Source organism: Aquarana catesbeiana, linkage group LG01 (assembly GCF_042186555.1).
Source record: "Aquarana catesbeiana isolate 2022-GZ linkage group LG01, ASM4218655v1, whole genome shotgun sequence".
Classification (NCBI taxonomy): Eukaryota; Metazoa; Chordata; class Amphibia; order Anura; family Ranidae; genus Aquarana; species Aquarana catesbeiana.
The window spans coordinates 200,229,629-200,242,640 of NC_133324.1; positions in this window are offsets into that span (position 1 = coordinate 200,229,629).

Genomic DNA, 13,012 nt, shown 5'->3' on the forward strand with positions numbered 1-13,012 from the left:
AGGTCCCTTTAAGGGTTAGGGGTGGATGTCTTGGTCATGCCATATTGCCATCTCCCAGTCTTCATACAAACTCCAAGTGATCTCCTCCAACAATAATCAAAACAATCCAGAAAAACATCCAAGGATCATTGTGCCTGTATGCCAGGAGGGGGTAGGGAGCACAGGAGAACCTTCCTGTGTCAGTGGCTGAGACATATATGGTGCATACCTGCGTAGTAAGTCCAGATGGTATTGAGGGTGTTCGCATGCAGAAGACACCCCCCCAGACCCATGCAGAAGCAACAATGCAGAAAACATTGGTGCCAATTTTAAAGTGTGAAAACCCAACATGGGCTGTGAATGAAAGTAGTGCAGCCCAGAACCAGACTGCACACCTTGGGAGAACTCCTGCAATACCGATTAAGTCTGGGGCAACCCTCCTGGAAATAGCTGAGACTCCCACTGCTGCAAGCCAAAAAGGCACAGACTCAACATTTCAAATTAACCCTATAGCCACAGTAGTTATGAGCAGCTACAGAATTGAAAGAAAAATCATCATGTAACAGGTAAGTATGGAAACAATAAAATAACTAAGAGAAAAGGTTTTGCTTCTCATAGAGAAAAAATCTGTACACCTAAGCACACTAGCAAAACTGAGGTTATAGCGGGCCTGTCTTTATAGTTCTGTTTGCCTGTCCAAACACTGAGCTCATCCCTACTCCTGGGATATGTGATGGGGTAATCCCAAGAGCCTGTGGGAGCTGAACTGGCTGAGTTTCAGTCAGTCTTTGGTCAGCTTTAGGTAATCCCTGTAGGGATTTCTTCTGTGCAGTAAGAGTTGAGCAGGTCTCTTCCTGGATGCCATTTTATGTAATATAGCAAGTCTATGAAGAACGTTTGTGAGTATCACATTTTACAACTTTTTTTTTTTTAATAATGGTTATATGAAGGTGTCACATGATGCTTGTGAGAATAGGGAAAAAGAAACTTGTTTGTTCTACATTTGGAAAATATTGTGTTTCTTTCCTTATTTCCAACCCTGTTGGCATAAGCATCCAAATCTTCGTCATGTTGTCCAGTTTGAGACATTTTTTATAACATTGATACATTTGGATGTACAGGTATTTATCTTTATTCTTGCAATTAGAAAAGCATTGCTTGACTACACAAACTGGCATCCTAAAGTCTTCTTTGCATACAATGTATGAAAAGAAATTAGATCATATGAAAAATTACATGGGACAGCACAAAGGACTAAAAGATATATATAAATAAATAAACAGACACAACACAACTTCATGTTGGTAAAAATGGCCACGGCATTTATTAAGGGGTTACCCAATAAACAATAATCATTTATAACCAAGTCTTTTAACTTAAATTCCATACCATAAATTATTTAATTTATTAATTATATCACGTAGTCCATCCAGAACTGAACTGGATGACAAACCCCCACTAAAAAATGCCATGACGGATTCAAAATAATAATATTTAGGGAGGGAGGGTGGGAGCAGCGCGGTTCTGTCTTCAGCAACGTCCCCTCAGGCGGTGACCGGAGCGGGAAAGCTGCCAGCTATATATAGACACAGCTCGGCTCAATCCCGCCCGATCCAGCCAATCCGGGGACCGTTGCTACCCGCTCCACTTTCTGCCATCTCCTGGGGCAACCTAAAACAAACAGAGAGAGGGGGGGGGGACACTGGAAGATACCATCGCCCTCTGTACTGTCCCATGGAGCCCCGCATGAACGCTAGGGGCTCAGACATGGGACAGCACAAAGGACTAAAAGATATATATAAATAAATAAACAGACACAACACAACTTCATGTTGGTAAAAATGGCCACGGCATTTATTAAGGGGTTACCCAATAAACAATAATCATTTATAACCAAGTCTTTTAACTTAAATTCCATACCATAAATTATTTAATTTATTAATTATATCACGTAGTCCATCCAGAACTGAACTGGATGACAAACCCCAACAGCTGAAAGCCACTCAAGAACTGAGTGGCTGAAGCCCCCAAAATGCCGCGGCCTGATCAATCATATTCTGCAATCCTACAATAAAAATGTCTAAACCAACTTCCGATAGGTGGACGAAATCAAAACCATATAAACCAGGAAGAAAACCTTCCAGCTCGACATGGCGATATGAAAGACCACCCTGGGAAATGACCAAATTGCAAATTGTTCTATTAACACGTTTCCTAATCTTATCTATATAATGAAGATTACTTAATTCAGACCAAATAAGTCTAGGCACTATTTCTGAAAAAATTATTACAGTGGAAGGAAATAATAACTTAAAAGAAGATAGGTCTCTTTTCATTTCACAAATCAACTCCCAAGTTTTGATCCTGCCCAGGTCATTGCCCCCGGCATGAATAATAAGAGCGTCGGGGGAAGGCCACTGACTTGACAAGTAAATTAATTGATCCTTTACATTCCTCCATCTAAGCCCTCTTATGCCCCACCATAATACTTGAAAACGACTTTCATCCAGGCCAATATTGATTGTGCCATTCTTGACGGAAGCTCTCCTTTTGGCCCAAAATATAAATGAATGTCCAACTATCCAAATGATGCGCTTGGAAGGACCTAAGAGAAATTAAACAATAACTAGATCAGGGCGAATATACAATTTAAATCTATCACTATCCCAACGACCCAACTGCTTTAAACTATTATTAGAAAACCCAAGCAAACTGGCTTCCGTAGCCGCCCCTATTCTAAAGGAATGAGAAGAGAAGTGAAGACCAGAAAGATTAAGTTGCTTTAAGCAAGAAGACAGGACAGATGAGAATTGATATCTGGTTAAAGGGGATAAATTTAAATGAATAAAAAATGAACCCAAAAAGGGGGGGCGAGCAGTCAGATACTGAGAAACTCTAAAAACTGGGCATATGGTTTCAAAAGGGGCTTTATGAAGTGTCAACCAACATCCCTTGCCTAACCTATCCATTTTTGATTTACGTATAAAGATTCTGACAGAATCCTCAACAACATAGATATCTGAAAAAACTAAAATGGAAGGAGAGGATTTATTAGGTGCTGTAAATTCACCTAATCTCAGAGCACCAAAAAATGCCAGAACAAAAGCAGTTCTGAACAGCAAAGTTTCAAAAGGAGAAAAACAAACTGACTCCAGTGTAAGCATAAGCTGCATCAATAAAGTAGAAGAAATAGGGCGTCTGTTATCTAACGCCGGAGAGGATTTTTTAAAACCCTTCAGCATTTGTCTAACTGGAAAAAAGGAATTGATGGCAGGAAGACCAGACATTTTCAAAAAGAATGAAACCCCAGCTAAAATCTTGTTAACTGAAGCAGGACCAAGTTTGGCCTTGATTAAGAAAGATACAAAACATAACGACATTTCTACGGTCACTGTATCATACGCGAAATTATATACTTCACAAAATTTGCACCACTTGAACCAAGCCTGTGAGTATTCTTCCCAAGTTTTAGGAGCAATGGAATTTCTTATATATTCTTCAATTACTCCCATATCAGGCCCCAGAGAAAATCTGGGCAAGAGAAACCTTCCTGGTCCGCCTCCGGAACAAGTTCCCGAAACCTCCGGAACTGCAAACGAGATAATGAATCGGCAATCTCATTAGTAATACCCGGAACATGCTTAGCTTTCAACCAAATGTTAAAGGTCATGCATTGAAATACCAAAAAAACGGAGTAATTTTATCACAAACTCAGACTTAGATGACAAACAGTTTATTGCAAAAAATACTCCTTTATTATCTGTATGTAACAAGACTCGTTTATTCTCAAAGAAATTACTCCAAATGGTAATAGCCACCACCACTGGAAATAATTCCAATAAAACTAAATTACGACTAATCTCTGGTGACCTCCAAGGATCAGGCCATCTTTCAGCACACCAATGGCCATCCAAAAATGAACCAAAACCTACTGAACCAGATGCATCTGTAAACAAGCGAATCTCAGAATCTTTGACAAATTCGCTCTGCCATACTGCTTGACCATTAAAGTTGATCAAAAACTGATCCCACACTCTTAGATCCTCTTTAATGGGCCGTGTAATAGATATATGCGAAAAAGGATTTTTAAAACCCCCAATAGCTAAAGCAAATCTCCGAGAAAAAATTCTTGCCACAGGGATGACCCTGGATGCAAAAGCAAAAAGACCCAACAAGGACTGAACGTCCTTCAACAAAGCCCTTCTTTTGGACAAAAATTTTTTTATCAAAGACCTCATTTTCATAATCTTGTCCATCGGCAAACGGAATTCCATGGCTACAGAATCAATTGTTATGCCCAGAAATTCGATAACCGAAGTTGGACCGACAGTTTTTTCATTGGCCAAGGGGATGCCAAAAGAATCGCAAATGTTGAAAAAACAACCTAACGTTTCCGAACAAATATGCGAATCAGCTGGGCCAATAACTAAAAAATCGTCTAGATAATGTATAACGCCACCTTGAGGGGAGTTTTGAGACAAAACCCACTGTAAAAAGGTTGAAAAAGATTCGAAATAACTGCAAGATTTGGAAAAGCCCATGGGCATGCATTTGTCAAAATAAAATTTTCCTTCAAAGGAAAAACCAAGGGAATTAAAACCACTGGGATTAACTGGCAGAAGCCGAAATGCAGATTTTATATCAGCCTTTGCCATAAGAGATGCTTTCCCAAAACGTTTTAGTAAGCAAAGAGCTTCTTCAAAAGAAGCATATGATACCGTAGACTCAAATTCAGTGATCTCATCATTTAATGAATTACCACAAGGAAATGATAAATGATGGATCAACCGAAAAGAGCCTGGCTCTTTTTTCGGTACCAGGCCTAAAGGAGATAAACGGAAATTTTCAAAAGGAGGGGAGGAAAAAGGTCCAGCGATTCTGCCCTCCTTTAATTCCTTAAAAAAATTTTCTCTAACTATATCAGGACATGTCAGAACGGATCGTAAATTTTTTACTAAAAGACAACCATGTCCAGAAAAACCCGGAATGGAGAAACCAAATTTAAAACCTTCATGCAGAAGGTCCGCCATCCTGCGGTCTGGATAATGATCTAGCCAGAACTGCATTTTTGACAACCTCACTGGCGTCCATGCCTTTTGCATTAATTTCCCTTGACTGAGATGTATTAGCTGATTTTTTAAAACACCGAGCTGCTGGGTGCGTCCCTGCGCAGAATGAGCATTCATGCTTATATCTGCAGTTTGAAAGGAATCTGCATTGGGAATCGTTATATGCAAAGCATACTCCTTTACGAAAAGTCGATTGTACATTTGTTACTGGAGGTCTCTGTGTGTATTGAGGCCTTTGTGGCAGCATCAGGTTTAACCATAAACCTACATCCTTAACCCCCCATCTTAAAGATGGGTGGACAGAAAGCTTCTGTCTAAAGCTCTCATCATAATTAAACCATGCAATTGCGCCAAAATGGCGGTATGCCTCCGCCACTATATCCAGGTGCTGAAATAGACCTGAACATTTATCTGGAAAACGTTCCCCTACCACAGAAGCAAAAATGCAAAAGGCCTGAAGCCAATTTTGAAAAGTGCGGGGAATTGCCCTTCTCCTATCTTCCTCAGACCTATCGTCTATTCTCTTATCAGATTTTAATAAAAATTCTTTAGATGACGGGAGTAATGATAAAATATCTATGAATTCTCCGCGCCAAATTTTTTCTTTAACAGCATTAGATAGGTGATAACCCAGAGGAGATAATTCACATGGGAGGGCCTCTTTAAAACAAGATTCAGAAACCAAAGTTTTAACAGGTAAAGAAAATGTAGAATTAGCAACAGGAACAGGCATAGAAGGATTAACATTTATATTGGTATTATGTGTAATAGGTAATTTATTTTCACTCAGGTGATTAAAACTCATTGGAATGGCGGGGTTACCTTGTGAAAGAACAGCATTGTCTGTTAAACTTAAACCTCCTGAGCCACCGCCATTCCACACATTTTTTGCAAGTACATTGGCTAAAGAACCAACTACTTTACCCAATTCTATGAAATGTGAATCATTTTTCTCACCAGAATAATGGTCCACGCTGACAGGCTGCCCAGAAGCTGGCACCTCACATGATAAGCCCGCAGAAGCCTCCTGAGGTGAATTTACTCTGGCTCTGTCTGAGGAGCGTGACCTTTCCTGCAGTAATTGTTCTCTCACAGGGGGAGAGGGAGAAATGTCACTTCTCAACCTCTTTCCCTTGTTACCTCTGCGACTTCTCTTTAAACCAGCAGGGGGAGCTGGGAGAATGTCATCCATACTGACTTCCATAGGCACTGACTGGGCATGCTCTATATCAGCAGAGGCTGACGCTGACGGAACTGCATCTTCTTCTAGACACCGCCTTAACCATTCCGCCCCCCCACGGCTCTCAGCCTTTTGGATAAGGCGACGCAGCAGCTCTTCCATTCCTCAGGTATGCCGTGGAGCAGCGCGGTTCTGTCTTCAGCAACGTCCCCTCAGGCGGTGACCGGAGCGGGAAAGCTGCCAGCTATATATAGACACAGCTCGGCTCAATCCCGCCCGATCCAGCCAATCCGGGGACCGTTGCTACCCGCTCCACTTTCTGCCATCTCCTGGGGCAACCTAAAACAAACAGAGAGAGGGGGGGGGGACACTGGAAGATACCATCGCCCTCTGTACTGTCCCATGGAGCCCCGCATGAACGCTAGGGGCTCAGACATTATATGAAACTGTAAATAATCACTTTCGTTGGTTATAGGCTATGAATAAATGCCCTTGTTGATAAAAGTAGAATTATTTTAGTATTATTTAAGTACACATCTTTGCTTCCTAATATTAAGTAATAAAACATTTTTGAAAATTATACAGCATTTGTACCAGAATAATGAGTACAAGGTACATTAACCACTTCCTGACCAGCCGCCGCAGTTATGCACGTGCCCGGCGGTCATGATGACCGCCGGGCACCCAAGATCGCTTCACACAGAGACAGAGCGGAGATCTGTCAATGTAAACAGACAGATCTCCATGCTGAAAAAGGGAAGGGGTCAAAGGGAGGCACAAGGAAGTGACTCCCTTGGGCCCAAAGACAGTTACTGTGGATATAATGGACAATGATGGGAGAGTAGTATTAAAACTTAAATAAAGTTTATTAAAGTAACATATGTTAAAATTGGCAATAATTGCACCAACAGTTGTACAAGTAGATATGATCCACCATACACTGAAAAACTTGCTTATCGGGTGCTAATTGCACTCGATATGCTCATTGGCCAGATTCACAAAAATAGCAGACAATGACAATCAAATACACACATACAACAAACAAGGTGCAGGCGCCTAGACTCCCACAGATGCACAAGGTCCCTATGGCTAATCGCCACATCAAAAATGCATGAAAACATATCTAATAACAAAGAGGCATTGTGCATGCGTGGTCCCCCGGGGGAGTGGGGATGTGGAGATTCAATGACCACTAACAAAACCCATCTAGGAAAGCCCCACTAATTATATCACCAACTGCTTCTTGAGTCAAGATAAGGAAAAGAAAAAATTGTTGAAAAAAAGGGGTAATGCATGTGCATGCTCAAGGCATATCATAAAATGAGAAAGAATCCATTCCTGCAGTATTATGAAAAATGACATGTGGAGAATCTCTAATGGGTATGTGGAGTGATTGAAACCACATGATTGGTTGGTGCGGTCACCGCCAAGTGCTACTCGCAGGGCAACTGTTGGTGCAATTATTGCATATTTTAACATATGTTACTTTAATAAACTTTATTTAAGTTTTAATACTACTCTCCCACCATTATATCCACAGTAACTGTCTTTGGGCCCAAGGAAGTCACTTCCTTGTGCCTCCCTTTGACCCCTTCCCTTTTTTGGAATGTTTGCTTTAGTTACGGATATGACCTCTAAATTAGAGGAGTGACGTTGGGTAAGAGACATATATTGAAGACTAGGCAATTATTCTCCAGGTGGTCCCTCTCTCCCCCTTTTTTTCATAGATCTCCATGCTGTCAGGGGAGAGGAGACTGATCTGTTGTTCATACTAGGTATGAACAATGATCGGTCTCCTCACCCAGGCAGTCCCATTCCCCCCAGCTAGAATCACTCCCTAGGACACACCGTTAACCCCTTGATCGCCCCCTACTGTTAACCCCTTTCCTGCCAGTGTCATTTATACAGTAATCAGTGTATTTTTATAGCACTGCACGCTGTATAAATTTCAATGGTCCCAAAAGATTTCAAAAGTGTCCGATCTGTCCCTCACAATGTCGCAGTCCCAATAAAAATCGCAGATCACCGCCATTACTAGTAAAAAAAAAAAAGAAAAAGAAAAATGCCATAAATATAGCCCCTATTTTGTAGATGTTATAACTGTTGCGCAAACCAATATACCCTTATTGCGATTTTTTTTTTACCAAAAATATGTAGAAGTATACATATTGGCCTAAACTGAAGAAGAAATTTGTTTTTTTTTTAATTTTGGGGGGATATTTATTATAGCAAAAAGTACAAAATATTATTTTTTTTTTCAAAATTGTCATTTTTTTTTTGTTTATAGTGCAAAAAAAAAAATTGCAGAGGTGATCAATTACCACCAAAAGAAAGCTCTATTTGTGGGGAAAAAAGGATTAAATTTTGTTTTTGTACAAAGTCGCACGCCCGCGCAATTGTCAGTTAAAACGACGCAGTGCCGAATCGCAAAAAATGGCCTGGTCATGAAGGGGGCAAATCTTCCAGGCCTGAAGTGGTTAATAACCCTTTTTTACTCATATTTGGTCATTGCCCGGGATCCCAGCTGGTCTGTTTACTAACCGACCGGGATTTGCGCAGGTGATCTACATTTCACCTAACTGCAAACAGGCTGGTCAAAATGATGTTCAACCCAAACCTCATCCATAGTAATGAGGCCAGATGCGTGCTGCGTACACAAGGGTCAGCAGCAGAGCCGCCTCTTGTGTTTATCCATTATCTGTAAGCAGCTTTTTCAGAATAACTTTCTTGAAGAAGTATGGCCAAAGCTTTTTTGAATATACTTCTACTGATCACATGATTGCAGTTCGTTCTGCACACCTGTAATCTGTTTTCAGCCAACAGTGGGCTGAAGCCCGCTGTCACCTGACATTACTCAGCCAGTTCAGGCTCTGAAAAGATCCCGACCATATATTTAGGATCCACCCAGAAATCTGGACCGTCACCTGGCTCAGCCTCCGAGCAATCCGCATAGAGCCTGAGCCAGCCCCTTCCGCCCCCTCCACAGCTCAGTGCTCCATTGAGCTCTGGAGGGGAGAGCAGAGAGCCGCTGACTGACAGTTATGGTTCTCTGCTCAGAGCAGAGGGGGGAACTGAGCATCGGATCAATGCTGCATCCACCTAAGTGAGTATAGTTCTTTTTTTTAATCCTGAACTTCTCTGTTAAACTACTTTGCTGCACACCCAGCATACACCATATAAGGTGTATAAGATATATATATATCTTATTGTGTGCCAAAATACAATTGTTTATAGAACATGCCCATAGCATTTCCAGCCAAAGCATGCTAAATTTTCCCAGAAGACAGGAGTTGGGTGTGCAATGACTATTGTGAATTGGCTTCACAAAGTGGAAGACGTAAACAAAATGGAGGACTTGGTACTTACAGCACAACATCAAACTGAAAAATATTGCAAAACTTGATGCCTATGAAATATGTTTGTACTGTCTGAGGAAGGAGCAGCTCTTTTTGGGTCATAATATCTTTGACAGGCCATGTTGTTTAACTATCTCCAACAGCTCAATCCATCACCATCCCTCTCTCCATCCCACCCCCTATCCTCTCTTCTTGACATTTATATTGTATCTTTATTCTTGTTCTTAAGAAAAAGGAAAAAGGAGCGGGCAGCTCCATATTTATTCTAGCAGTTCACCTTACCGATCTTGTGAAGAAAGGAGACCGTAGCATCTGATATCTTTTAGGGTGATAATTACCTGAGATTTAAGTACTTCAGGAAATTGTTTATATATGTTGACTATGGTACAAAAATGTAACTGGATATATATTAATGTTTATACATTGTTGATGTAATTTCTTGGTTCTGCCCTTTCCGGGATTCAATAAAAAATATATTTTAAAAAAAAAAAAGCGAAAGAATGGGAGGAGACATTAAGGGCATGAATGAATAGACAAGTGCAGCTGTGTGTGTAGTGTGGGAACCATAGCTGTATTTGTCATACAATATTACTATGCCCAGCTGCTCAACACTACCCCCTTATCAGCAGATCTGCCAAATGCAGTCATTGGTGGTGCTGTGTGAAGAACTGTTGATCATAATTTATCTAATGAAAATGTGTGCATGATATGAATGAGCAGCCATCTGTAAGAGACTATGCCTGGCTGCTCATTCATGCATGCTGGGCACATCATTCATGCATGTGGGGCATCTGGAAGTTGTAATTTTGTGTGCAGGGCACTGTCTGGAGGAGGACAACTGGGATGCAGTAGAGTGGTGATGTCATACCCATTTGTAGTCCAGCCGCCCTTCCTCCAGCTCCATAACTTAAGGTCTGTGTCCAAATACAAGCCATATACCTCAGTATGAACTTAAAGCCAGGGGAAGAATTTGCAGGAGCCTGTGCAATACATTTGCAATGCACTGATCTTAGATGCAATGCTCTGCAGGCCTGAATGCAATGATTTAATGAATGCACATTTTAGATTTTATTTTATCAGTGCTGGTGTGTTTACAATTTTTTTTCAAAAGGTGGAGACTATGCCTTTAAATTTGCCAAACCTCCAACTACCGCCCACCACACTGTTCACCTATCTCCGGTTGAAACATTGTATCTCCGAACAAGCTATCCCCTTATATGTAATACCTAGCTTGGTGTGGAATTTCCTCACCAACACCAACTCTAGCCAAAAAGGTATTTCGCTTATTTACTCTACCTTCAACTCTAAAAACGCCTTTGTAAAATCCAAACCCTTTCTACAATGTGAGTCAGACTCGAAAGCCACGTTTACTTGCCGTCAGTGGATCACTGCCCTTCAGCATATCTACAAATCTACAAGCTGCTCTGCATTATGGGAACAAACTAAAGAAAGTCTTCCTCAGATAGTATTTAACCCACCGCTAAGCTAGTGACATTTTACAAGCAAACATAGGTGATGTTGGAGGAATTGTGGTCAAGCAGGTGGCATCATGCATATCCTATGATCCTCTGAGAGTGCCCAGTCCTCCATGTTTACTGGCAAGAGATATTTCAAATTATCGCAATGGTGACCAACACATGAATTTCTCCCTGAATTAGCACTACTAAATCTGACCATAGAAACCTTTTGCGAAATATGTTCGACACTCAGTAACACACAACCTCCTGGCAGCCAGGCTTAATATTACTAGACTTTGGAAAAAATTGCAACCCCCCTCAGCAGTAGATACCCTGGATTTGATCCACAAACACTGCTCATATGAAATGATGCTTGCATCCAGCAGTGGTTCCTATGGAAAATCTCTTTCCCTATGCCAACCTTGGCTGTAGTAGAATTATTCCCACCATGATTCCACAAGTGAACACACTAGAACTAAATGCTTACAGATCCTGTTACTTTATTGTTCTTTATTGCAAACTGACTCTGTACTTGGGTCTCTCTAGCAGATTTATGCATTACTTGACAAACGGTTGACAGGTAGCGTTCTCACTTAGGTCGTATACCCAGCTATTTGTTACTTGTTTAGTTATGAAAATGTTTTCATTAAAAATATTGAAACATACATTTGCCAAACCAAACACCACAAGTCCTGCAAAACATAAACCGATAAGGGGAATATAATACTAAAAAAGCAAGCCTACAATACAAGCTGTCACCCTATTATGTATCTCTCACCTTAAAGTGGAGTTCCACTATGCCACTTCCGGCACCTACCCCGTCCTCCCCCACTGTATTCTGTGAGACACAGAACACAGCAGGGACCAGAGAGGACTCGTGCATGCACAGTAAGGAACCAGGAAGTGAAGCCGCACGGCTTCACTTCCTTATTCCCTTACCGAGGATGGTGGCGGCAGCAGCCGAGAGCCGAATGATGGAACGGCTTCGGCTGCCGACACCGCGGGCTCCCTGGACAGGTAAGTGACCATATATTAAAAGTCAGCAGCTGCAGTATTTGTAGCTGCTGGCTTTTAATATTTTTTTTTCAGTGTACCTCCGCTTTAATATCCAACTTAAAATGTATGTTACCCCAACACAGAAAAATCATTCTTGCCAAACCAATCTTTTAACCTTTCTATGAGGAGGTGAGCTGCCATCTAGATAAAGGAAGTCCCGTAGACATGATGTATCTGGATTTTGCAAAAGCATTTGGTACAGTTTCCCATAAACGTTTACTGTACAAAGTAAGGTCCGTTGGCATGGACCATAGGGTGAGTACATGGATGGAAAACCGGCTACAGGGGCGAGTTCAGAGGGTGGTGATAAATGGGGAGTACTCAGAATGGTCAGGGGTGGAAAGTGGGGTCCCCCAGGGTTCTGTCCTGGGAACAATCCTATTTAATTTATTCATAAACAACCTGGAGGATGGGATAAACAGTTCAATCTCTGCATTTGCGGACAATACTAAGCTAAACAGGGCAATCATTTCTCCGCAGGATGTGGAAACCTTGCAAGAAGATCTGAACAAATTAATGGGATGAGCAACTACATGGCAAATGAGGTTTAATGTAGAAAAATATAAAATAATGCATTTGGGTGGCAAAAATATGAATGCAATCTACTCACTGAGGGGAGAACCTCTGGGGGAATCTAGGATGGAAAAGGACCTAGGGGTCCTAGTAGATGACAGGCTCAGCAATGGCATGCAATGCCAAGCTGCTTCAAGCAAAGCAAACAGAGTATTGGCATGCATTAAAAAGGGGATTAACTCCAGAGATAAAGCGATAATTCTCCCACTCTACAAGACTCTGGTCCAGCCTCACCTGGAGTATGCTGTCCAGTTCTGGGCACCAGTCCTCAGGAAGGATGTGCTGGAATTGGAGATAGTCCAGAGTAGTGCAACAAAACTAATAGAGGGACTGGAAGACAGT